The sequence below is a fragment of the Primulina eburnea genome, chromosome 10 (assembly GCF_022965805.1).
Source record: "Primulina eburnea isolate SZY01 chromosome 10, ASM2296580v1, whole genome shotgun sequence".
Lineage (NCBI taxonomy): Eukaryota > Viridiplantae > Streptophyta > Magnoliopsida > Lamiales > Gesneriaceae > Primulina > Primulina eburnea.
Window position 1 is genome coordinate 13,079,941 of NC_133110.1, and position 27,524 is coordinate 13,107,464.

The 27,524-nt window shown below is 35.1% G+C and overlaps 2 protein-coding genes across 4 annotated transcripts in view; both read right to left on the minus strand.

Annotated features, from left to right (window-relative positions):
- LOC140803128 (uncharacterized) overlaps positions 1–7,104 on the minus strand; it is a 31,301-nt gene extending 24,197 nt beyond the window's left edge. The window contains exons 1-4 of one of the 2 annotated variants that reach the window (XR_012111784.1): positions 6,811–7,097; positions 6,432–6,650; positions 6,258–6,306; positions 5,994–6,060 (exon numbers count right to left, since the gene is read on the minus strand). The gene's annotated coding sequence lies outside the window, so the exon portion shown is untranslated. Of the gene's footprint in view, positions 1–5,993; positions 6,061–6,257; positions 6,307–6,431; positions 6,651–6,810 lie in introns of both variants that reach the window. The other variant, XM_073158820.1, reaches the window with a different exon arrangement.
- The window catches only part of LOC140803126 (probable U3 small nucleolar RNA-associated protein 11), a 65,731-nt gene extending 38,557 nt beyond the window's left edge, over positions 1–27,174 (minus strand). The window contains exons 1-3 of one of the 2 annotated variants that reach the window (XR_012111782.1): positions 27,103–27,174; positions 26,906–26,999; positions 26,771–26,810 (exon numbers count right to left, since the gene is read on the minus strand). The gene's annotated coding sequence lies outside the window, so the exon portion shown is untranslated. Of the gene's footprint in view, positions 1–26,770; positions 26,811–26,905; positions 27,000–27,102 lie in introns of those variants that run through there. The other variant, XR_012111783.1, reaches the window with a different exon arrangement.
- Between the last annotated feature and the right edge of the window lie 350 nt (positions 27,175–27,524).

The window sequence follows — 27,524 nt, forward strand, 5'->3', positions numbered from 1 at the left end:
AGTAAATACATATCCAGTTTGGGAATGTGCCTTGTGTAGATCAGATAAGTATCCAGCATCAGCATAATCAGTTATACTTGGATTAGCATCTTTTGAATACAAAAGTCCCAAGTCTGTCGTTCCTCGTAGATAACGGAATATATGTTTAATTCCGTTCCAGTGTCTTTTTGTTGGATATGTGCTAAATCTTGCCAACAGATTCACGGCAAAAGATATATCAGGCCTTGTACAATTTGTAAGGTACATAAGGGCACCGATGGCACTTAGATATGGTACTTCTGGACCAAGAATATCTTCATCATTTTCACATGGACGGAATGGATCATTTTCTATGTTTAATGATCTAACAACCATTGGAGTACTTAAAGGATTTGCTTTATCCATATTAAAACATTTAAGGATCTTTTCTGTATAATTTGTCTGGTGAACAAACATTCCACATTCTTTTTGTTCAATTTGTAAACCCAGACAATACTTGGTTTTTCCAAGATCCTTCATTTCAAATTCTTCCTTCAAGTATGACACAACTTCTTGAATTTCCTTATTCGTTCCAATGATGTTTAAATCATCAACATATACAGCAATAATTACGCATCCCGATGTTGTTTTCTTAATGAAAACACAAGGGCATATTGAATTATTTACATATCCCTTTTTCATCAAGTGATCACTTAGTCGATTATACCACATTCGACCTGATTGCTTTAACCCATATAATGATCTTTGTAATTTCACAGATTCTCTGGGTTTTGAACTTTGTGCTTCAGGCATCTTAAATCCTTCAAGGATTTTCATATATATATATATTACTATCAAGTGATCCATATAAGTAAGCTGTAACAACATCCATAAGACGCATTTCTAAATTTTCAGATACCGCCAAGCTAATCAAATACCGAAACGTAATTGCATCCATTACAGGAGAATACGTTTCTTCATAATCAATTACAGGCCTTTGAGAAAAACCTTGTGCAACAAGTAGAGCTTTATATCTTACTATTTCATTTTTCTCATTTCGCTTTCGAATAAAAACCCATTTGTATCCAACAGGTTTTACACCTTCAGGTGTAAGGACTATAGGTCCAAAAACATTACGTTTATTTAGCGAATCCAATTCAACCTGGATGGCATCTTTCCATTTTATCCAATCCTGCCGATTTTTACATTCACCAAAAGATTTTGGTTCATGATCTTCGTTATCATTTATGATGTCGATTTCCACATTATAAGAAAATATATCATCAATTTCATCTATATATTTTCGGTTCCATATTTTTCCAGTATTAATGTAATTGATAGAGATTTCATGATTATCGTCAGTTTGTGGTTCTGACAGAACATTTTCATCATCATGTGTTTCTTCAGGAACACCATTCTCTATTTTGTGATCATCATGTGTTTCTTCAGAAACATCATTCTTTATTTTGTGATCATCGTGTTTCTCTATGAATTTTCTTTTGAGAGAATTTTTATCCTTGGAACCGACTGGCCTTCCAAGCTTCAGGCGTTTAATGACATCATGAGTATCTTCCATTTGTTTCTTTGGAATTTCAATTCGAGCCGGGGCATTTGCAGCATGTATATATGATTTAGTTACCCCTTTTGTGTCTGCAAATGCATCTGGTATTTGATTTGCTATTCTTTGCAAGTGTACAATTTGTTGTACATCTTTTTCACATTGTTTTGTTCTTGGATCCAGATGTAACAATGATGATACATACCATGTAATTTCCTTTTCGGTATGTTGCTGTTCTCCCCCTAACATTGGGAAGATTTCCTCATTAAAATGACAATCAGCAAAACGTGTTGTGAACACGTCGCCTGTCTGAGGTTCAAGATATCGAATGATTGATGGACTATCATAACCGATATAAATTCCAACTTTTCTTTGAGGTCCCATTTTCTTTCGTTGTGGTGGTACAATAGGCACATACACCATACATCCAAAAATTCTCAGATGAGAAATGTCTGGTTCTTTACCAAATGCAAGCTGTAATGGGGAGTATTTATGATATGCACTTGGTCTGATGCGAATTAATGAAGCAGCATGTAAAATTGCATGTCCCCATATAGAAATAGGGAGCTTTGTTTTCATAATCATTGGTCTAGCAATCATTTGCAGACGTTTAATCAATGATTCAGCCAATCCATTCTCTGTATGTACATGAGCAGCATGATGCTCAACAATGATTCCCATAGACATACAATAATCATTGAAAGTTTGGGAAGTAAATTCACCAGCATTATCCAGTCTAATTTTCTTGTTTGTATAATCGGGAAATTGATTCCTCAATTTTATTATTTGAGCAAGCAATCTTGCAAATGCAACATTTCGAGTTGACAATAAACATACATGTGACCATCTGCTGGAGGCATCAATCAATACCATAAAGTATCTGAATGGTCCACATGGTGGATGGATTGGTCCACAAATATCACCCTGAATACGTTCAAGAAACATTGGTGATTCAGTTTTGATTTTGACTGGTGATGGTCTTATAATAAGTTTTCCAAGAGAACATGCTTTACATTGAAACTTATTATTCTGAAAGATCTTCTGGTCTTTCAGTGGATGACCATGTGTATTTTCTATAATTCTTCGCATCATTGTTGAACCAGGATGTCCCAATTGATCATGCCAATTGGTTAATATCGAAGAATTATCAACTACCATGTTTGATTCAATGGGACTTATATGTGTATAATGCAATCCAGTAGAGAGCATTGGTAGTTTTTCAATCACATATTTCTTTCCTGATTTATATGTGATAAGACACATATATTTCTCATTCCCTTCATTCATTGTTTGAGTATCATACCCATGGGAATATATATCATTAAAACTCAACAAATTCCTTTTCGATTGTGGTGAATATAAAGCATCATAGATCAAAAATTTTGTACCATTAGGTAACAAAAATTGTGCTTTACCACATCCTTTAATAAAGTCTACAGGACCTGATATTGTATTCACCGTTGTTTTTGTTGGTTTTATTTCAAAGAAATATCTTTTATCTCGGAGGATTGTGTGCGTTGTACCACTATCTGGTATGCAAACTTCAGCTTTTCTCATAGCATTTTCCATATTTCAACTTCAAAAAAATATGCAATGAAATAAAATTACTGCAATATATATTTAAATATAACACATATCATAATTATAAAATAAAACATTATCATATGAATACATGAAAAATAAATTATTGTTCATTTATATTCTACCACTATATTGTTCATTTTCTGAAAAATCATTAAGAAAAAATGCACCATCAATATTGTTCATTTATATCCCACCAACATATTGATCATTTCCAGAGAAATCATTCATAAAATCACCAGCATCAAAATGAGTTGAATCACTCAAACGATCACTGCGTTCAGTGAAGTTGGTCTCCTTTTCTTTCCCCTTTAATGATTCTTTATAAAGTTTACAAAGGTGCTCAGGGGCTCTACAAACTTTGGACCAATGTCCTGGAGTACCACATCTGAAACAAGAACTTTCATATCTTTTTGAGTGATTCTCATTAGCACTTGTATTCTCATGATGTCTTTTCTGTGGATGGTTTGGGACGTTCTTTTGAGATGAGTTATAAAAATAAATATCTCTATTATTTTCAAAACCACGGCCTCGACCACGACCACAGCCTATTCCACGTCCACGTCCACGTCCACGACCACGACCTCGACCAAAATCTTGTCTTTGATTTTGGTTTCGAGGTTTAAATTCATTTTTACTTACAGCATTTACTTCTGGAAATGCTGTTGATCCAGTGGGTCGGGACTGATGATTTCTCATTAATAGCTTGTTGTTCTTTTCCGCCACAAGAAAACAGGCGATGAGCTCAGAATATCTCGCAAATCCACGTACTCTATATTGTTGCTGTAGAGTAATATTTGATGCATGAAATGTGGAAAATGTTTTTTCAAGCATCTCAGATTCTGTTACCTCATGTCCACAAAATTTTAATTGCGAGATTATTCTATACATCGCCGAATTGTAATCACTGACTTTTTTTAAAATCTTGGAATCTCAGTGTATTCCATTCATCCCGGGCGGTCGGAAGTATAACTTCCCTTATATGTTCAAATCTTTCTTTTAATCCCTTCCACAAAGCCATGTGATTTTTTTCAGTCAGATATTCACATTTCAATCCATCGTCGAGATGTCGACGCAAAAATATCATGGCTCTTGCCTTTTCTTGTGACGTGCATATGCCATTTTCTTTAATGGTCTTGCTTAGACCCAATGACTCAAGATGCATTTCTACATCTAGAGTCCATGGCATATAATTCTTTCCCGTGATGTCGAGCGCAATAAATTCGAGCTTTGTTAAATTTGACATTGTGGTACTAAAAAAATTACGATGCATTTTATTAGTTAATAAATATTGCACTACAAAGTAACGGATAAACAAGTACAAGTATTTGTAAAAATAAAGAAAACGCACGAGGAGGATATGCTCCGATAAATACAAGACTCGTGAGTATGATAACCAAAATAATTAAAAATATCCTTGAGAAAGCAATCTTCTTTTTTCTTCGAAAAATTTGATGATGAATAATTTTTAGAGAAGAAGAGAAAGTTGGAGTGATTGAATGTGTTTGTGACATCATATTTATAGGGCAAAAACTAGCCGTTTTTTTACCATTTATGACCGTTGGTGTACAAAAAAATAAAGGTATGTATTTGTATAATTTTATGGTAATAATATGGTATATATAATATTAGACATGTTTAAATAACTATGTATATCATATCATAATATTATAATGAGTGTCATAATTTATTTTGTTTAAAAACCTTATAGGCTTTTATACTTGTCGTATCCCTTGCCGGGAGTGTGGGATGTCGTCTTAACATCCTCCCAGGATTTATAACAAGTTTATGAAAAATTTATTTTTATTATTTCTAATAATAACATTATATTGTATATTAAATAAATACACAATAAATAAATAACAGTAAAATAAATATTATTACTTTTGTTACCTTTTTCTTCTGTTTGGAGTTTGGAAAACTATGAAGGACTTTTAGAGCTTCGTGCTGATAACGTGTTGTGAAAAAGTAAAAATTTATGGTAAAAAGTAAAAATCTCAAACTCTCAAAATTTACCAAACTACACACTTTATAATATTTTTCTCTCTACTCAATTGTGATTTTCTTCACAAATGAGAGATCTATTTATAGAGTTTCATTACACATAATCCAAAAAATAAAATACATCATTACCTACATCATCACACACAAATTTCTAACTTTACAACTCTTATTTTCAACATTCAAATATTCAACTATTACTTTTTCAATATTCAAATATATTATTTTCAACAAATTTGAACATAAAAAGTGGATTTAATTATGCGAGTAGATTACTAGTAATGTTGCTTGCCTAGTTTGTAACCTCGAATTTTTTTCAGTAGATTATTATTTGCAGTAACTTGTATTGATTCTCAAACATAGATGGCATGTAAAACAGAAAAAATTAATTAAAAGAAGTTCGGCTCCAGTATGTCTGGATGCTGTATATGATTAATATGAATACAGCTACAGTATTTGATTGAGTGTCCAGTAGTTATTCTTTCATTGAATGGCCCAACAGGATGTTCATATTCCCTTGAATGATAATGACCCAAACCCAAACTCTGGACATACAATCCACGGAATTGCTTAAAATAACAAAAACCACAGTATTCCACTAAATACTTTTATACATAAAGACGCAGTAGTTTGAACAGCAGAACAATTTGTTTCTTTCGTAAACATTTGAACACTAATGCATAGATCCCATCACACCATCTTTATTCCCAAGAGATTGACAATTTCTTATCACATGCATTGAAACATGAAAGTTATCCATCGTCTTTCTAGTCCAAGATGATGAACAAAAATTTAAAGAAGGATTTATCTTAGTTGCTTCTCTCAAATTTGGAATAAGAATCATCCCCAGTCCTAAGTACACATATGCTGAACGAAAACTGTGAAACAATAGTACCTGGATACTAATAAGCCATCCTGTTACTTTTCCTTGATGGCATGCTGATCTATTTGACATTGGTCCACTAATAGATATTAAAATGAGTAAATTGGAGTGATGTGTTTAAGAAGTAAGACAAAAACAAACAGCTGCACAAAATCGTGTCTATTTCTCAATTGGTGTTTCATTAGCAATCAAATATCCAAACATATTCTATCAAGCGAGAGATGATATTTATTTGTGTGAAGTAAACAAAATGCACAATTTTGAAGAAGAAATTACCATGTGGTGAGAAAGAGGCCAGTGAACTGTTGTTTCTTCGGCTTTAATCCTCCATGGACGATGAAAATAAAAAAAGTCGAAAAACACGAAAAATGAAACAAATGATTGCAGTCAAGCACAGGAGGAGAAAGAGTAAATATGATTTGCGAAAGATGAAATAAAAAAATTATTTACCAGTAAGAAATTACCCTTAAAGATTGAAGACAGTAAAAGAATGGCAACTGCGACCGTGGCGAATGCTACAATTCGGCCTATTGGTTTCTTTTTGGTTGCTGGAAGCGAAGGGAGAGAAGCCTAATCCAAATTTTTTGCTTCCCCGTTTATTTTGAAGCTCCAACCCAAGAGATAATTGGAACTTGCTAGCAAACCTTCAAGAATTGGAGAAAGATCCAACTGAGAAGAAAAAAGAGGAAGCTGAGGTTTTTACGAAGATTGCTGAAGATTTATATTGATGACATACGTCCTCGAATCATACTCAATCCAAGCAACTACCGGCATCCCACCGTTGAGGCTTAGATAATTTTTCACAGAATAATTAAAAAAATGTAAATACCGTAGGGAGTTGCAGCGGCGGTTGGGAGAAGATGAAGGTTTTTTCGAAGGGAAGAGCCGGAGGCGGAGGGGAGTTGATCGAGAAATTGAGATGAATATATCCGATCTGCACGACAATTGAAATGTTAGTAGAACTTTTATAATTGAGATACAGATTTAACTGAATAACGAAGAAAGGGGAGTGGAGTTTTAGGCGCCTCTTCGTTTGGGATTTGGGAGAGAAGAAGATAGTCTGATAAGGTTAGAAATCTGAAAAAAGGTGGAGAGGTGGAAAAAAGGTGGAGAGGTGGAGTGAGGGTATTTTAGGGAGTTTAAAAAACAGACCAAGACAGTTACTCTAATAGGCTTAGCTTTAATAAATAGTAAAATATTAAGCGAAGGTTTATTTAATCTGTTGCTCTATAGCAAATGTTTTGATAAAACCCGTCGTCTTTAAAATTAAGCGACAGTTGATTGAAAACGGTCGCTAACATAGCGACGGTAGAATACAAGACTGTCGCACATGGGCGACGGTTTGTGGAATTGTCGCAATATTAGCGACGGTGGATGAAAAACGGTCACTAATAGCGACGATTTTAATAAAAACTGTCGCTATATAGCAACGGTTTAGGAAAAATCGTCGCTACGCCTTCCGTTTTTTTGTGGGGCCCTTAACTCCTAATCGTGATTACAATGCAATTAGATTAGCATTAATTAATTACAGCGGAAAACGAGTTAAAATTTTCTTTACAATGAGCCCAAAACATATTATTTGAATACTAAAAATAATATTTCATCTCACATCATAAAACATGCCCACATGTAATCAAAACCAACTAAATACAAACAACCACTAAACCTCAACTCAACCATGACTTCCTCCAGAAGTACTATCTCCGGTCTCCTGATAACTCGAAGTACCTGTCATTGTCAACATACAAAGACAACAACAGCCCCCTCTGGGGTGAGCAAAGCTCAGTCTGAAACAACCACAATATATACCACATATATCTAAATAATGATATATGATATGCAATTCATGTATGTCGTGGAGGTATCAGGTAAAATGCCCATCCACTAATCACATGTCAGAATCAAACAAATCGCTATCAAATCAATGCTCGAGCTGGGACACCGGCCTCAATCAGAGATACTCGAATGATAGCGTCGACAAAGCGCCATCAAATCCCAAATCTCAATCAATCATCGGGGCCACAAATGACTTTGCTTTAAGGGTCATATAATACCAAACATAGCATCGTGTTCACAAACCCCATAATCAAATCAAATCATATCAGGATATCCAAGGATCATAGCTCAACGTGCATGTCATGTATGCCACATAAAATCAACAAATATGGCATATAGACATGTATTCTCAATCCATTCATTCACACATATATCATAATACAGATACCTGTTGTATGTTACCCGGTCACAACATACCTCAATTCTTCGTTTCCAGTCCACTGTAGCTTTATATTTCAGTATAAAAATCTATCTACATCAATAGCATATTCATTTCAATCAATAACCTAATTCAAATTCAATAATATAAGTTTCAAATATATTTTGAAACTTCAAAAATTGATATCAAATTCAAATTGTAGCATAATTCAATTCCGACTTCAAAACTTAATTTCTTGTCGGTTATTCTACTGCATATATTTATCAGAATTAATAAAAACTGACAAATAATTCTCCAATCTCAATCAAACGATTAAAATTCTCTAATTATAATAAATTAGGAATAATTCAAAATAACATCACTATAATCTTCTCTACTCCGTTAAAATCATACGCTACTCAACAATTTTCAATTTTTGTATGATTTAACGATTTATCGGATTTATTCCAAAAATCGACGAATTTAAAACATCATCAAAAATATAAAATTTATACCTCAAATCGAAGACCTCATGTCAACGATCCCAGAACTGAAGTGTAATATCCAAGCTTGGTGATCAGTATGGTTTAGGATTTCTTATGTTTATTGACTATTAAGGTAAGTTTATGTATAGTTTTAATGTTAAGGATGACGATTTATGATTTATAGTATTGTTGATGATAGATGTTGGGTAGTTCGATTGTAACGTCGTTACGATTAAATTCATGATAATTCGTATGTTGAGCCAATTGGTATGAGGCCAATTGGAGTGGTTAGATAAGACATAGAGGTATAACTTTCTTAGTTTGAGTTTTGTTCAAATCATTGTGGAAGGTAAGCCAAAAAGTGCCCCGAAGTGTGTCGTGTGTTTCGAAGTTCCTCCAGTGACACATGTTGGGAGATTTAGCATAACCTTTTCCTCAAGCCTCCAAATGATCTGAAATTTTGCGGGGTTCAAGAAAAGACACAGAGCTACAACTTTGTAGTTTACCATTTTTCCACATTATGACGGGAAGAGGCGTTTCGCACTCTGCGCACAGCGTCTCCAAAGATCGCCCGCACCCGCGGTCTCAGGCTTAACAATTTTGGTTGTTTTCCCGTATCAAGAGGGCACCTGCGGTGTATGTTGGAGCGCACCCGCGGTCTGTGAACAGTAAATTCGTGGTTTTGGTGTTTTAAGGTATAAAATAGGTGGAGACTTCATTTTTCTCTCATTTCCCTCATTCTTCTCGGTTTCTTCAGAGCAAGGGAAGCTAGGGTTCCATTTTATTTCTTTCCTTTATTAGATTCGAGCTTCTTGTTGGATTATTGAAGAGAAAACAAGGTTATTTTGAGTTCAAGGAGCTAAGGTAAGCTTGTGTCTTTGGTTATTTCTTGGTTTAAGGTATTGGGGAATTGTGGAGATGTTTGATTATGTTGGCTATATGGAGTTTATGGTATGATTTCAGGATTATTGAGATGTTGATGGTGAAATTCATGGTTTATTGTTGTAGGTTTTGTTCCAAGAGTATAGAATCAAGTGATCCAAGTGTAGTAAGTGGAATTTCATTTCTTGTGCTCACATGATAATATATGTATTGTGTTACAATGTTTTAACATGTTATTCCCTTCCATTTGATTTATATTATGTATAGATATACCTTGTTGTATATGAGAGGCTTTTATGTCTCAATTGTGTAAAAAGTGAATACAAGAGAAAGAGTATGCAAAGTGTTTGGGTTAATGCCCCAAAGAGAGTTCAAATAATTTATTGGATTGATAAATAGATAGCCAGAGTTTGCATGCAATGATTTGATCAACGACCATAGGCTTATATCCCGACAGAGTAATCGATTTATATCGATGGGATATAAGTTAGAGACAGAGATACTATTTAGATATCAATCCACCAGAGAAAAGAGAAATACCATCGTTTTTATTATGCTATTCATGTTTCAGAGTTCATGTTTCAAAGTTGATGGTATTTATGATTTCAAAGCCATGTTTTACAGAGTATGATATGTACATTGCTATGTAAGAGTTCCACTTGCTGAGTTTTATACTCATTTCAGGTATTCATGTGATGCAGATAAGAGCGACGAACCAGGACGTTGATTGGAGCCCGGGTCATATGCATAAGAGAGGGAAGGAAGAAGAGTATTTTGCTAGCACTTTGGCATGATCATTAAAATGATGTTTTGTCTTTTGTTGCATCATTTAGTTGATCATGTATATATACACTTTTGGTTGAAAATATTGAAAATGTGTTTATGTCAAGAGAAGTTTTAAATCATTCCTTCCTATAAGAGTAAAATTTTTAAATTCTGCTGTTATTTTAAGAGATCAGAGCAAGAGGTGTTACATTTAATGGTATCAGAGCAATGTTCTTCCTTCGTCTACTTTCAACAGTCTGGGTATGTCTTCTTCTACATCTATTCATTGTTATCTATTGATATGTATTGTATGAGCACATTGTAGGAGTATGCCTCCTAAGAGAAAGGATGCAGAGGGTGAGGATAGTTCTTCCTCTAGAGTTGTCGATGAGTTCGGCAAGTTATTGAAAGAGCAAGACAAGGTCCATAGTGAGCAGATCCAGCACTTGCTCCGTATGCAAGGTACAGACCATGGTAGAGGTCAAGTGAGAGGCCAAGTGGCTCAAGCAGTTGGTACCGATGGGATCTTTACTGCTTTCAAGAGGATAGATCCGCCTAAGTTTGCAGGAGGCACTGATCCATTAGTGGCTGTAGAGTGGGTCAAAGCTCTTGAGGTGATCTTCGATCATCTCAACTACGAAGATAAAGACAGAGTTGGATGTAGAGTGTTCATGTTAGTCAAGGCTGCACGCATTTGGTGGAATGCTACCAAGGTTAGTGTGGATGTTCCGGTATTGAAATGACAAGAGTTCACTGATCTTTTCTATAACAAGTACTTCCCTGATGCACTTCGAGCCAAGAAGGTGACTGAGTTTCTAGAACTTCGTCAAGGAGGTATGAATGTTGATGAGTATATTCTGAAGTTCGAGGAGGGCTGTCTGTTTGCCCCGTATATTGCCTCCAATGACAAAGATAAGGGTGCTCATTTCATTAGAGGCCTTAGAGCAGAAATCAGAAGGGACATTAATTAACATGTCAAAAGCTGTGACATTCAAGGAGATTGTGGCTAAGGTTCTGTTGGCTGAACAAGATGAGAAAGACATTGCAAGAGAGAGACAAGCGAGGCAGCAGTATATGGCTCAGAGAGGTCAAGGTTCGAACCAAAGAGGTAAAGACAGATTCAAAGGGAAAGGCAAGATGGAACCGAGTTTTAAAGCACCAGCAGTTCCATTTGATCCAGAGAAGATAATGTGTCCCAAGTGTAATAGTCCTCATAGAGGTGAGTGCAGGTTTGGTTCTTACACTTGCTACCGATGTGGCACTGCAGGCCATATTGCCAAAGATTGTCCGAGAGGATCGGGTAAAGAGAAGGTGCAGGGTCGCATCTTCAACATGACGAAGGAAGGTATAAATCCTGTTTTTCTGTGATCTCTAGTATTATCTTAATTTCAGGCAGAGTAGCTACGACATTGATTGATACAGGTGCTACTCATTCTTTTATGTCTGAACTATTTTTGAGATCTTTGGGTATAGTTCCTTCTGTTATTCCCCTCCAGTTTAATGTTGTATTGCCTTCGGGAGATGTGTTGTGCCCGACGTCTATTGTGTATTCATGTTCTGTTCAAATTGATGAACGAGTGGTTTATGCCGATTTGATTGTTATTCCGATGGTTGCGTTCGATATTGAACTTGGCATGGATTGGCTATCAACTTACCGTGCAGTGATTGATTGCGTTGTCAAGACGGTAAAATTTGCAGATGATGCAAATAAGGAAGGTATGCTTGCCAGTACAGGTACTTTGCTGGTCCTACCTTTTATTTCGTGTCTTGAGGCTAAGAAGTTGTTGTTTAGAGGTTGTGATGGGTTTTTGGCTTCGATTTTTGATATTGATGGAATTGTGAAGTTGAATATTGATGATATTGATGTGGTGAGAGAATTCCCTGATGTATTTGAGGATGTTGTGCCGGGTTTACCGCCGGACAGAGATGTAGAGTTTGTGATTGATCTAGTTCCGGGTACGGTTCCTATTTCTAAGGCTCCGTATAGAATGGCCCCTACAGAGATGAAAGAGTTGAAGTCGCAGTTGCAGGATCTTTTGGATAAAGGTTTTATTCGGCCTAGTTCTTCGCCTTGGGGAGCTCCGGTTCTTTTTGTCAAAAAGAAAGATGGGTCTTTGCGGCTGTGCATTGACTATAGAGAAATCAACAAAGTGACTATCAAGAATAAGTATCCGTTGCCACGGATAGATGATCTTTTTGATCAATTGCAGGGGGCTACGGTGTTTTCAAAGATTGATCTACGATCTGGTTATTATCAGTTGAAAGTTAGGGAGTCTGATATCCCTAAGACGGCGTTTCGGACCAGGTATGGTCATTACGAATTTCTGGTTATGTCGTTTGGTCTGACTAATGCTCCTTCAGTCTTCATGGATCTTATGAACCGGGTGTTCAAGCCGTATTTGGATAGCTTTGTCATTGTTTTTATCGATGACATATTGATTTATTCCAAGACCAGAGAGCTTCATTCAGAACACCTCAGAGTTGTTCTTCATTTGTTGAGAGAAAAGAGGTTGTATGCTAAGTTGAAGAAATGTGAGTTCTGGTTGGAGCAGATTTCTTTCTTAGGCCATATGGTCTCGAAGGATGGTTTAGCTATTGATCCAGCAAAGATTGAGGCGATACAGAAGTGGCCTATTCCTACCACTGTATCAGAGGTACGCGGTTTTCTTGGTTTGGAGGGTTATTATCGTCGCTTTATTTCAGACTTTTCCAAGATTTCCCTGCCGTTAACCAATCTGATGAGGAAAACTATGAAGTTTGAGTGGTCCAATGAATGCCAGAGTGGATTCCAAGAGTTGAAAGATAAGTTGACGACAGCTCTGGTACTTGCATTGCCCAGTGGTACAGAGGACTTTGTTGTTTATACCGATGCGTCAAAGAAGGGTCTTGGTGCAGTGCTGATGTAACATGGAAAGGTTATAGCTTATGCTTCTCGTCAATTGAAAGACTATGAGAAGAATTATCCTACGCATGATTTGGAACTGGCAGCTGTGGTTTTTGCTCTGAAAATCTTGAGACATTACTTGTATGGCGAAAAGTGTGAAATTTTCACGGACCACAAGAGTTGAAAGTATTTTTTTTCTCAGAAAGAACTCAATATGCGACAGAGATGGTGGTTAGAACTTGTCAAAGATTATGATGTGACGATTAGTTACCACCCAGGGAAGGCGAATGTTGTAGCGGATGCTTTGAGCCGTAAGTCAAGTTTTTCTTTGAGTTCTATCATTCAGAAGCCATTGTTGTTGGACTTGCAACGAGAAGAGATAGCTTTAGTAGTACCGGGAACCATTGCTCGCTTTTCAGCGTTGGTTATTCGTGCTACATTGACAGACAGGATCCGTAGAGAGCAAGCCATTGATGTACAGTTATCAGAGATGAGAGCTAGAGCAGAGGAGAGAGGTAATTCAGAGTTTGGAATGAATAGAGATGGTTTGATGACATTCAGAGGTCGTATATGCATTCCTACTGGTGATGATATTCGGAGGGACATCTTAACAGAGGCACATACCGCGCCATACTCGATACATCCAGGTAGTACCAAGATGTATCAGGATCTTCGTAGACTCTATTGGTGGCCAAGTATGAAGAAGGATGTTGCCATGTTTATTTCTCAGTGTCTGACCCGTCAGCAGGTGAAAATCGAGCATCAAAGACCTGCTGGGACATTGCAGTCATTGCCGATTCCTCAATGGAAATGGGAGCACATTACAATGGATTTTGTGATTGGTCTTCCCAGGACGCAGAAAGGTTTTAACTCTATTTGGGTTATTTTTGATCGGTTGACCAAGTCAGCGCATTTTCTTCCAGTTAAGACAACGTATTCCATGAACCAGTATGCCGAAGAGTACATAGCAGAGATTGTTAGACTTCATGGTGTGCCTGTGTCGATTGTGTCTGATCGTGACCCCAGATTTACTTCAGAGTTTTGGAAGAGTTTACACAGAGCTATGGGTACACGGTTAGCATTTAGTACAGCATATCACCCCCAGAGCGACGGACAATCAGAGAGAGTTATTCAGATTTTAGAGGATATGCTCAGAGCTTGTACTATCGATTATCCTGGTAGCTGGGATTCCAAATTGCCTCTTGTTGAGTTCACGTACAATAATAGCTACCAAGCGACGATTGGCATGGCACCGTATGAAGCACTTTATGGCAGGAAGTGTAGATCGCCCTTGTATTGGGACGAGATTGGTGAGAGAAAGATGTTGGATCCAGAGTTGGTCCAACAAACAGCTGATGTTGTTGCTGTTATTCGAGAAAGGATGAAGACAGCACAGTCGAGACAGAAGAGTTATGCTGATGTGAGACGAAGGCCGTTGCAGTTTGAGTTTGGCGATCATGTGTTCTTGAAGATAGCACCTCTTAAAGGTGTGATGCGGTTTGGCAAGAAGGGAAAGTTGAGTCCTAGATTTATTGGTCCATTTGAGATATTGGACAGAGTTGGTGATCGAGCTTACAGGTTAGCCTTGCCACCATATCTTGATAGAGTTCATAATGTTTTTCATGTCTCCATGCTCAGGAAGTATATTGCGAATCCTTCCCATGTTCTTCACCACGAGCCATTGGATTTGACATCGAATTTTTAACGTATCAAGAGATTCCAGTTCAAATTCTTGATTGCAAAGTTAAAGTGTTGAGAAACAAAGAGATCGGAATTGTTAAAATCCTTTGGAGAAATCATTTGATTGAAGAAGCCACGTGGGAACCAGAAGATGAGATGAAAGAGAAGTATCCTGAGTTGTTTGGGCAGTGACGTCAATTTCGTGGATGAAATTCCTCTAAGGAGGGGAGATTGTAATATCCAAGCTTGGTGATCGGTATGGTTTAGGATTTCTTATGTTTATTGACTATTTAGGTAAGTTTAAGTATAGTTTTAATGTTAAGGATGACGATTATGATTTATAGTATTGTTGATGATAGATGTTGGGTAGTTCGATTGTAGCGTCGTTACGATTAAATTCATGATAATTCGTATGTTGAGCCAATTGGTATGAGGCCAATTGGAGTGGTTAGATAAGACATAGAGGTATAACTTTCTTAGTTTGAGTTTTGTTCAAATCATTGTGGAAGGTAAGCCAAAAAGTGCCCTGAAGTGTGTCGTGTGTTTCGACGTTCCTCCAATGACACATGTTGGGAGATTTAGCATAACCTTTTCCTCAGGCTTCCAAATGATCAGAAATTTTGAGCGGTTCAAGAAAAGACACAGAGCTACAACTTTGTAGTTTACCATTTTTCCAAATTATGACGGGAAGAGGCGTTTCGGAGGCGATCTTTGGAGAAGCTGTGCGCAGAGTGGAGAGCGCACCCGCGCTCCAAATTATGACCGCGGCTTCACAATTTTGGTTGTTTTCCCGTAGCAAGAGCGCACCCACGGTGTATGTTGGAGCGCACCCGTGGTCTGTGAACAGTAAAGTCGTGTTTTGGTATTTTAAAGTATAAAATAGGTGGAGACTTCATTTTTCTCTCATTTCCCTCATTCTTCTCGGTTTCTTCAGAGCAAGGGAAGCTAGGGTTCCATTTTCTTTCTTTCCTTTATTAGATTCGAGCTTCTTGTTGGATTATTGAAGAGAAAACAAGGTTATTTTGAGTTCAAGGAGCTAAGGTAAGCTCGTGTCTTTGGTTATTTCTTGGTTTAAGGTATTGGGGAATTGTGGAGATGTTTGATTATGTTGGATTTATGGAGTTTATGGTATGGTTTCATGATTATTGAGATGTTGATGGTGAAATTCATTGTTTATTGTTGTAGGTTTTGTTCCAAGAGTATAGAATCAAGTGATCCAAGTGTAGTAAGTGGAATTTCATTTCTTGTGCTCACATGATAATATATGTATTGTGTTACAATGTTTTAACATGTTATTCCCTTTCATTTGATTTATATTATGTATAGATATACCTTGTTGTATATGAGAGGCTTTTATGTCTCAATTGTGTAAAAAGTGAATACAAGAGAAAGAGTATGCAAAGTGTTTGGGTTAATGCCCCAAAGAGAGTTCAAATGATTTATTGGATTGATAAATAGATAGCCAGAGTTTGCATGCAATGAGTTGATCAACGACCATAGGCTTATATCTCGACAGAGTAATCGATTTATATCGATGGGATATAAGTTAGAGACAGAGATACTATTTAGATATCAATCCACCAGAGAAAAGAGAAATACCATCGTTATTATTATGCTATTCATGTTTCAGAGTTCATGTTTCAAAGTTGATGGTATTTATGATTTCAAAGCTATGTTTTACAGAGTATGATATGTACATTGCTATGTAAGAGTTCCACTTGCTGAGTTTTATACTCATTTCAGTTATTCATGTGATGCAGATAAGAGCGACGAACCAGGACGTTGATTGGAGCCCGGGTCATATGCATAAGAGAGGGAAGGAAGAAGAGTATTTTGCTAGCACTTTGGCATGATCATTAAAATGATGTTTTGTCTTTTGTGCATCATTTAGTTGATCATGTATATATACACTTTTTGTTGTAAATATTGAAAATGTGTTTATGACAAGAGAAGTTTTAAATCATTCCTTCCTATAAGAGTAAAATTTTTAAATTCCGCTGTTATTTTAAGAGATCAGAGCAAGAGGTGTTACATAAAGTCGGTTCGTCGATTAGATAAACTGATAAATCGCACGATCGAAAAGAAAAAATCAAAACTCTTAATATTCCCTCGTTCTCTCAACTCACTGCAAGAGTCGAATGAATCAATTCAATTTATTCATATTTATCTTTTTTGTTTTTTTAATAATATTATATTATTTACGAAATTGCCATCCTTGCCATCACATAATTACGAAAATGCCATCAAATAATTACGAAAATGCCATCACATAATTACGAAAATACCATTGACATTTTAGCATCGGTATATCATTTTGGACCAGTTAAACATTCCAATTTTTCTAAACTCAAAACATGAAACTTCTATATCTTTGAGTTTTCTTCGTTATATCCAAATCTCAAATCATTTGGACTTCATATGAAAAAGATATGTCACTATTTACCATTTTACCCTTAAAATTTATTCATTATTTTTCAACTTATATTTTCAACTTATTTACCAAAATACCATCAAAGCTATTTCACAAGTGTTTAGTCTCGGGGTCTCACATTTTTGTAGTGAACCGCGCTATGAATGACAGTTGTAAGTTTATCCACTCTCAAATCCAAATCACGTTCTAATAACTTCACTACTCTATTCTTCAATTCTAAAGCCATCAATTTTTGTTCCTGAAGTAACAATCAATATCTCATCCAATAATCGGACATCATAAATCTTCAATGGCTTATAAAAAAACATGGTCTGAATCTCTTTCAGCCGATACAAGATTATTTTCCACGAACTTAGGAATCTCTTTATTCGTGTTTAATAGTAATTCTTGAACTTCCTTATACAACCCATTAAAGTAAACATTGATCAACATCGAACTCAAGGCAGATTCTTGAGGCAGACCCCTGCCTAAACAAACCCCACCCAATTCAATGTTGACTATCTTACATTCAAACAACCTTTTTATCAAATCTAGAAATGCCTTATCTTCAATTTTCTCACCCAGTATAAAAAAAAACTTATCAATATGGCCAGAACTAAATAATTCACGATCAAATTTAACAATAAATCACCAACTTGGGTTCACCACCGAATTCTTTAAATACCAAATCGATGTGTGGCGGCCCAAGTTTGCTCGCTTGTCATAGCAAAAGGTAGCAAACCTAAAAACTATGCATAAACCATAAAACTTGTTTGAACTCTCTCCAAAGTAACTCTTTTATTACACATATATCTAAATAGAACATATTTTTAAATGTTAGTTTTCTAAATATATATATATATATAAAACATTCAAAACAACATTCTATTTTCCCACTTTTTTCTATTATATTTTTATGGAAAAGAATTTCGACAATGAAAATATAAGCTATAAACTTTACACACATTATTGTAGTTCTTCATAGTGAAATTTGATGTATCTGACTGCTCTAATGGCAGAGTATTTTTGGGAACTTAAAAGCATGAAATATCACTATATCGGTAACTTTACCTTTTTCATTATTTATAATATTATATTATTATTTTATATAATATAACAATTTTCATTCACACCATAAATTCAACATATGTTTTTCGATTCGATCACCGGTCCGGTTATACTTTTGTTTCCAACATCAGTCAAAGAAAAATTATGTTTCAACGTTTACGGTTGTTCCGATTAAAAAATCACACATTTTCCACACAGTTAAGAAAATTGGGCTTCCCTGATGACTACAGGATAATGTTGCACGTCCCCTCCTCACCTCAGGTTCTCATTCAAGAAATCTTCGTTATATAAGTATTCTATTCAACGTTTCCTTTGCTGTCGCCATTTATACACATGTCTTGAAGTGGGACTAACCATTTCATCTTCACGCAGTTTGCGTTTCTTACCCCTTATCTGCACCAATGATGCATTAAAATGATTACCCTACAGCGAAAGAAGGAAAAAATGAAGCGTATAACGTACTCTCTGAAATATTGATACCTGTAACTCTTTCGGCATAGACATATCCGTGTATATTTTCTCTAGATCTTTTAACCGTTTTTTTCTAGCCTCTAGCTCTCGATATGAAGAATCTGTCTTCCTGCATGTTGATCGTGTTTCTATACACGATTAAACTAAACTCCTCAACCACAAATTCTAGTCTAACTTCCTCGATGTAGAAGAGAAACAAAAGTAATATAAAGGCCTAAAGCCAAGAAGAGACTGAAAAGAAATTTGGAAATCAACCAAAGGAAAACTCATCAAAAGGAAAATGATTTGTGCACGGCGGACAGATAACCAACCATTTGATTCGATAAAGTTATGTTCTACAAGAAACATAAAAGTCATTTGGAATAAAACTAAATGCCCAAAATCAAAGTAGAAAGATACAGCATAGAAAAAGGATTACGTTTTAGGAAAATGCAGCAACGATTGCCAACAAGCAAGACCCTTTAGGGAATATGATAGATAGTAGTTCATGATACATGAAACGTCAGTTGGGTTTAAATGCTCTAGCACTTGTGCATCAATTCGATTTCTTGAACCAAAGTTCGTCAAGTGGCAAGGATAAATGATGGAGAAAAGTATCATCCCCTAATTCCCATAAAGTCTATAAAAAGATACAACACTCACAATAACGGGATAGTATTGATCTCTGGGAAGAAATAGAAGCCCAGTAGAAAGTCCAGACAAGACAAAAAGGACACACGGCCATAAATATTTATCATGCAAGCATAAATTGAATTATAATTAACTCACATAGCATGCGATTGATATTCCCAATTGGTATATATTTGTGACCAACAAATCAAAAAAGTTTTTTACGAGAAAACTCGAACAATAGCAGGGAATACCAAAGAAGTAGAAATTGAAAACTAAATTCAATAAAAAAAAATAAGATATTATGAAAAGGCGCCAAATATCACAATATTCAATCAACAAGTGAAGTATTGATAACTTAAAGGGGGTAAAGTATGGGTGGTGAAGAGACAAATGAAAGAGCTATGAGGACAGGCAGACTAAAGCAAATTATTTCTGATTGTCAAGGAAAATTTGTAGTCCACTTCGTTTTTGCAATATAGCTTATGGATTGACGGTAATGATATCATTCGGTACTCGGTAGGGATCTTAATTGTGGGGAGGCAAGTAGAAACATGTTATAAACCTGGCAATCCAATTCGTAGGAGGCAATTGACTAAAAAAATAGCTTTCAGTACCTAAAAATAAATTTAGGCAAGTCTTTAAAAGCTGATGGGTTCCCTTGTTCTGAAACTTTTTTGCGTACTTCTCTTGCCTCCTCCCTAGAAAGAGAATCAATAGCCAGCCAACATACTTCATGAAACACAAAAATATCTGCTAAGCTCGAAATGCTATACTACTGAGCAATATTTGCCCTGCATCATTTTATGCATTAATACTTTGTGTGACCAGTACAGTACCACCAAATCACTGTCTTGGATGAAAAAAAATCTGTCATTTGCAGACACACAAGTGTAAACATGGAATTCAAGTGATTCAAAAAGAAGTTCCAGAGAAGACAGTCTCATTGCCCCTTGGTCATTGAACTTTTGAAATTGGCCTTCAGATAGTTTTATCTTAATTGCCTAGATTACATATTAGACATTCTTTCTAAAGCAGAAGGGAATAAAATGACTTTGAAGAAATAAATTAATTGAGCTATCAGAAGCGACCATATCTAATAATGAGAAAAGAATAAACTTTGGTGGTGACATAACTGTTATAACATGAAATTGACTACTCTAAAAAATGGGTATGAAAACTATCAAGAATCAACAGAAAAAGGGCTTGATCACTAACCTGTTGTCGTCATAATAAACATGTTTGGATGATGACTAGTTGTCAAGAGAATGCAGCATACCATTAAGTCTTTCAATTTTCTGCATCCAAAAAGTTAAATTTCAGAATAAAGAACCTACATGACAGCTATCTCGAGAATCCGAGACCCAAAAAACCAGAAACCCTAAAATAAAACCTTTTTTCAGTTTGAAAGCTTCTGCAAAATATATCCAATGTATTGGGTCTTCATCAACATCAGCTCTTCGTTAGTGTACTTATTAGCCTGGCTCCTTTACAAAATCCACATTCAACAGCTAATATTCAAATTACACTCAAATAAATATCCTCAAAAGAGAACAGATAACCTCATAAAAATAAAATTTTCCAGCTTACTCAGGTTTATGGACTCCGCCAACAGTTTTTGTTTTAATCATCTTGAAGTAAAATTCATCTGGGTTCCTCAATGCTGCTTTTTCCTTAAGTTTCTGTTATAAACACGCAGAAGCAACTTACCATAAAATAAGAACTTGCCAAATTTCGTTCATAAAATGCTACCAAAACCAACAAGACGCAGGGTAGTAGAAATTACCAGCAAAGTGTGTTCCTTCTGGTGATAGGCTCGTGCACGAATGACATAATCTTTATGTTTTTCGAGCAGCCCAAATTTCCTTCTCAAATGCCTGGTACACACAACAAATCATCAATTTAGTGAACCGGAAATATACGTCAAAATATTTCAAAACGGGCAATAAAGAAATTAATGGCCCCTAAAAATAATCACACTTACGGCTGAGCGCTCTTCTTGTATGCTTTTCTTGGAATAACATTCCTTAAAGACGACATCTTTATGCTAGCAAAAAAAATTCACAGAACTTTAAAATCAATTTACACACTTCAGAAAGACAAAAACCACTACAGAAAACATAAAGGGCTAACAAAAATCTTGAGTTGAAATAATTTAACCGTGAAACAGCGAAGGTTATCGGTACAGAAAAAACAACGGATTTCTTTCGTATTTACACCAAATTCAAAATAATTATTAAGCACAGAAGACTCGCCTGTGGAAAGCGGTGAAGGCTTAGGGTTTAAAGGAGACACCAATGCAGAGAATCTTGATTTGATGAAAAGTATTTTATATTGTGGCAAAAAAATTATTCTAAATTAACTAAAATTCAATCATGCAAATTGGCTTCCGGATTGAGTGCAAAAACTTATGTGAGACGATATCACGAATCGTATTTTGTGAGATGGATCTCTTATTTTGATCTTCCATGAAAAATATTATTTTTTATGCTAAGAGTATTATTTTTTATTGTTAATATCGGTAGGGTTGACCCGTCTCACAGATAAAGATTCATGAGACCGTGTCACAAGAGACTTACTCCTTATTGAGTATACAAATACACACACAACACACAAAATTATGATATCACATAAATAAAAAAACAAAATCATGATATTATATTAAAAAATTTAGAAATAATTTTTATATGATTTTCTTATAATTAACTAGAATAATTACTTAAATATGATAGTATTTTATTATTTCAAATTTATGAAATTGTTAGAGATGATATGTAGTGCCCAAATTCAGTACACGTATAACCCATTCATTTATTTAATTATTGAAGCATGTATTTAATTTTAAAGCATGTCCTAGTAGTGCATGATTTATGAAAATGAATTATTTTAAATTATTCATGTTTATGTGATGCACGTTATGCAAAGTGTTTGGGTTAATGCCCCAAAGAGAGTTCAAATGATTTATTGGATTGATAAATAGATAGCCAGAGTTTGCATGCAATGAGTTGATCAACGACCATAGGCTTATATCTCGACAGAGTAATCGATTTATATCGATGGGATATAAGTTAGAGACAGAGATACTATTTAGATATCAATCCACCAGAGAAAAGAGAAATACCATCGTTATTATTATGCTATTCATGTTTCAGAGTTCATGTTTCAAAGTTGATGGTATTTATGATTTCAAAGCTATGTTTTACAGAGTATGATATGTACATTGCTATGTAAGAGTTCCACTTGCTGAGTTTTATACTCATTTCAGTTATTCATGTGATGCAGATAAGAGCGACGAACCAGGACGTTGATTGGAGCCCGGGTCATATGCATAAGAGAGGGAAGGAAGAAGAGTATTTTGCTAGCACTTTGGCATGATCATTAAAATGATGTTTTGTCTTTTGTGCATCATTTAGTTGATCATGTATATATACACTTTTTGTTGTAAATATTGAAAATGTGTTTATGACAAGAGAAGTTTTAAATCATTCCTTCCTATAAGAGTAAAATTTTTAAATTCCGCTGTTATTTTAAGAGATCAGAGCAAGAGGTGTTACATAAAGTCGGTTCGTCGATTAGATAAACTGATAAATCGCACGATCGAAAAGAAAAAATCAAAACTCTTAATATTCCCTCGTTCTCTCAACTCACTGCAAGAGTCGAATGAATCAATTCAATTTATTCATATTTATCTTTTTTGTTTTTTTAATAATATTATATTATTTACGAAATTGCCATCCTTGCCATCACATAATTACGAAAATGCCATCAAATAATTACGAAAATGCCATCACATAATTACGAAAATACCATTGACATTTTAGCATCGGTATATCATTTTGGACCAGTTAAACATTCCAATTTTTCTAAACTCAAAACATGAAACTTCTATATCTTTGAGTTTTCTTCGTTATATCCAAATCTCAAATCATTTGGACTTCATATGAAAAAGATATGTCACTATTTACCATTTTACCCTTAAAATTTATTCATTATTTTTCAACTTATATTTTTCAACTTATTTACCAAAATACCATCAAAGCTATTTCACAAGTGTTTAGTCTCGGGGTCTCACATTTTTGTAGTGAACCGCGCTATGAATGACAGTTGTAAGTTTATCCACTCTCAAATCCAAATCACGTTCTAATAACTTCACTACTCTATTCTTCAATTCTAAAGCCATCAATTTTTGTTCCTGAAGTAACAATCAATATCTCATCCAATAATCGGACATCATAAATCTTCAATGGCTTATAAAAAAACATGGTCTGAATCTCTTTCAGCCGATACAAGATTATTTTCCACGAACTTAGGAATCTCTTTATTCGTGTTTAATAGTAATTCTTGAACTTCCTTATACAACCCATTAAAGTAAACATTGATCAACATCGAACTCAAGGCAGATTCTTGAGGCAGACCCCTGCCTAAACAAACCCCACCCAATTCAATGTTGACTATCTTACATTCAAACAACCTTTTTATCAAATCTAGAAATGCCTTATCTTCAATTTTCTCACCCAGTATAAAAAAAAACTTATCAATATGGCCAGAACTAAATAATTCACGATCAAATTTAACAATAAATCACCAACTTGGGTTCACCACCGAATTCTTTAAATACCAAATCGATGTGTGGCGGCCCAAGTTTGCTCGCTTTTCATAGCAAAAGGTAGCAAACCTAAAAACATGCATAAACCATAAAACTTGTTTGAACTCTCTCCAAAGTAACTCTTTTATTACACATATATCTAAATAGAACATATTTTTAAATGTTAGTTTTCTAAATATATATATATATATATAAAACATTCAAAACAACATTCTATTTTCCCACTTTTTTCTATTATATTTTTATGGAAAAGAATTTCGACAATGAAAATATAAGCTATAAACTTTACACACATTATTGTAGTTCTTCATAGTGAAATTTGATGTATCTGACTGCTCTAATGGCAGAGTATTTTTGGGAACTTAAAAGCATGAAATATCACTATATCGGTAACTTTACCTTTTTCATTATTTATAATATTATATTATTATTTTATATAATATAACAATTTTCATTCACACCATAAATTCAACATATGTTTTTCGATTCGATCACCGGTCCGGTTATACTTTTGTTTCCAACATCAGTCAAAGAAAAATTATGTTTCAACGTTTACGGTTGTTCCGATTAAAAAATCACACATTTTCCACACAGTTAAGAAAATTGGGCTTCCCTGATGACTACAGGATAATGTTGCACGTCCCCTCCTCACCTCAGGTTCTCATTCAAGAAATCTTCGTTATATAAGTATTCTATTCAACGTTTCCTTTGCTGTCGCCATTTATACACATGTCTTGAAGTGGGACTAACCATTTCATCTTCACGCAGTTTGCGTTTCTTACCCCTTATCTGCACCAATGATGCATTAAAATGATTACCCTACAGCGAAAGAAGGAAAAAATGAAGCGTATAACGTACTCTCTGAAATATTGATACCTGTAACTCTTTCGGCATAGACATATCCGTGTATATTTTCTCTAGATCTTTTAACCGTTTTTTTCTAGCCTCTAGCTCTCGATATGAAGAATCTGTCTTTCTGCATGTTGACCGTGTTTCTATACACGATTAAACTAAACTCCTCAACCACAAATTCTAGTCTAACTTCCTCGATGTAGAAGAGAAACAAAAGTAATATAAAGGCCTAAAGCCAAGAAGAGACTGAAAAGAAATTTGGAAATCAACCAAAGGAAAACTCATCAAAAGGAAAATGATTTGTGCACGGCGGACAGATAACCAACCATTTGATTCGATAAAGTTATGTTCTACAAGAAACATAAAAGTCATTTGGAATAAAACTAAATGCCCAAAATCAAAGTAGAAAGATACAGCATAGAAAAAGGATTACGTTTTAGGAAAATGCAGCAACGATTGCCAACAAGCAAGACCCTTTAGGGAATATGATAGATAGTAGTTCATGATACATGAAACGTCAGTTGGGTTTAAATGTTCTAGCACTTGTGCATCAATTCGATTTCTTGAACCAAAGTTCGTCAAGTGGCAAGGATAAATGATGGAGAAAAGTATCATCCCCTAATTCCCATAAAGTCTATAAAAAGATACAACACTCACAATAACGGGATAGTATTGATCTCTGGGAAGAAATAGAAGCCCAGTAGAAAGTCCAGACAAGACAAAAAGGACACACGGCCATAAATATTTATCATGCAAGCATAAATTGAATTATAATTAACTCACATAGCATGCGATTGATATTCCCAATTGGTATATATTTGTGACCAACAAATCAAAAAAGTTTTTTACGAGAAAACTCGAACAATAGCAGGGAATACCAAAGAAGTAGAAATTGAAAACTAAATTCAATAAAAAAAAATAAGATATTATGAAAAGGCGCCAAATATCACAATATTCAATCAACAAGTGAAGTATTGATAACTTAAAGGGGGTAAAGTATGGGTGGTGAAGAGACAAATGAAAGAGCTATGAGGACAGGCAGACTAAAGCAAATTATTTCTGATTGTCAAGGAAAATTTGTAGTCCACTTCGTTTTTGCAATATAGCTTATGGATTGACGGTAATGATATCATTCGGTACTCGGTAGGGATCTTAATTGTGGGGAGGCAAGTGGAAACATGTTATCAACCTGGCAATCCAAATTCGTAGGAGGCAATTGACTAAAAAAATAGCTTTCAGTACCTAAAAATAACTTTAGGCAAGTCTTTAAAAGCTGATGGGTTCCCTTGTTCTGAAACTTTTTTGCGTACTTCTCTTGCCTCCTCCCTAGAAAGAGAATCAATAGCCAGCCAACATACTTCATGAAACACAAAAATATCTGCTAAGCTCGAAATGCTATAATACTGAGCAATATTTGCCCTGCACCGTTTTATGCATTAATACTTTGTGTGACCAGTACAGTACCACCAAATCACTGTCTTGGATGAAAAAAAATCTGTCATTTGCAGACACACAAGTGTAAACATGGAATTCAAGTGATTCAAACAGAAGTTCCAGAGAAGACAGTCTCATTTCCCCTTGGTCATTGAACTTTTGAAATTGTCCTTCAGATAATTTTATCTTAATTGCCAAGATTACATATTAGACGTTCTTTCTAAAGCAGAAGGGAATAAAATGACTTTGAAGAAATAAATTAATTGAGCTATCAGAAGCGACCATATCTAATAATGAGAAAAGAATAAACTTTGGTGGTGACATAACTGTTATAACATGAAATTGACTACTCTAAAAAATGGGTATGAAAACTATCAAGAATCAGCAGAAAAAGGGCTTTATCACTCACCTGTTGTCATCATAATAAACATGTTTGGATGATGACTAGTTGTCAAGAGAATGCAGCATACCATTAAGTCTTTCAATTTTCTGCATCCAAAAAGTTAAATTTCAGAATAAAGAACCTACATGACAGCTATCTCGAGAATCCGAGACCCAAAAAACCAGAAACCCTAAAATAAAACCTTTTTTTCAGTTTGAAGCTTCTGCAAAATATATCCAATGTCTTGGGTCTTCATCAACATCAGCTCTTCGTTAGTGTACTTATTAGCCTGGCTCCTTTACAAAATCCACATTCAACAGCTAATATTCAAATTACACTCAAATAAATATCCTCAAAAGAGAACAGATAACCTCATAAAAATAAAATTTTCCAGCTTACTCAGGTTTATGGACTCCGCCAACAGTTTTTGTTTTAATCATCTTGAAGTAAAATTCATCTGGGTTCCTCAATGCTGCTTTTTCCTTAGGTTTTTGTTATAAACACGCAGAAGCCACTTACCATAAAATAAGAACTCGCCAAATTTCGTTCATAAAATGCTACCAAAACCAACAAGACGCAGGGTAGTAGAAATTACCAGCAAAGTGTGTTCCTTCTGGTGATAGGCTCGTGCACGAATGACATAATCTTTATGTTTTTCGAGCAGCCCAAATTTCCTTCTCAAATGCCTGGTACACACAACAAATCATCAATTTAGTGAACCGGAAATATACGTCAAAATATTTCAAAATGGGCAATAAAGAAATTAATGGCCCCTAAAAATAATCACACTTACGGCTGAGCGCTCTCCTTGTATGCTTTTC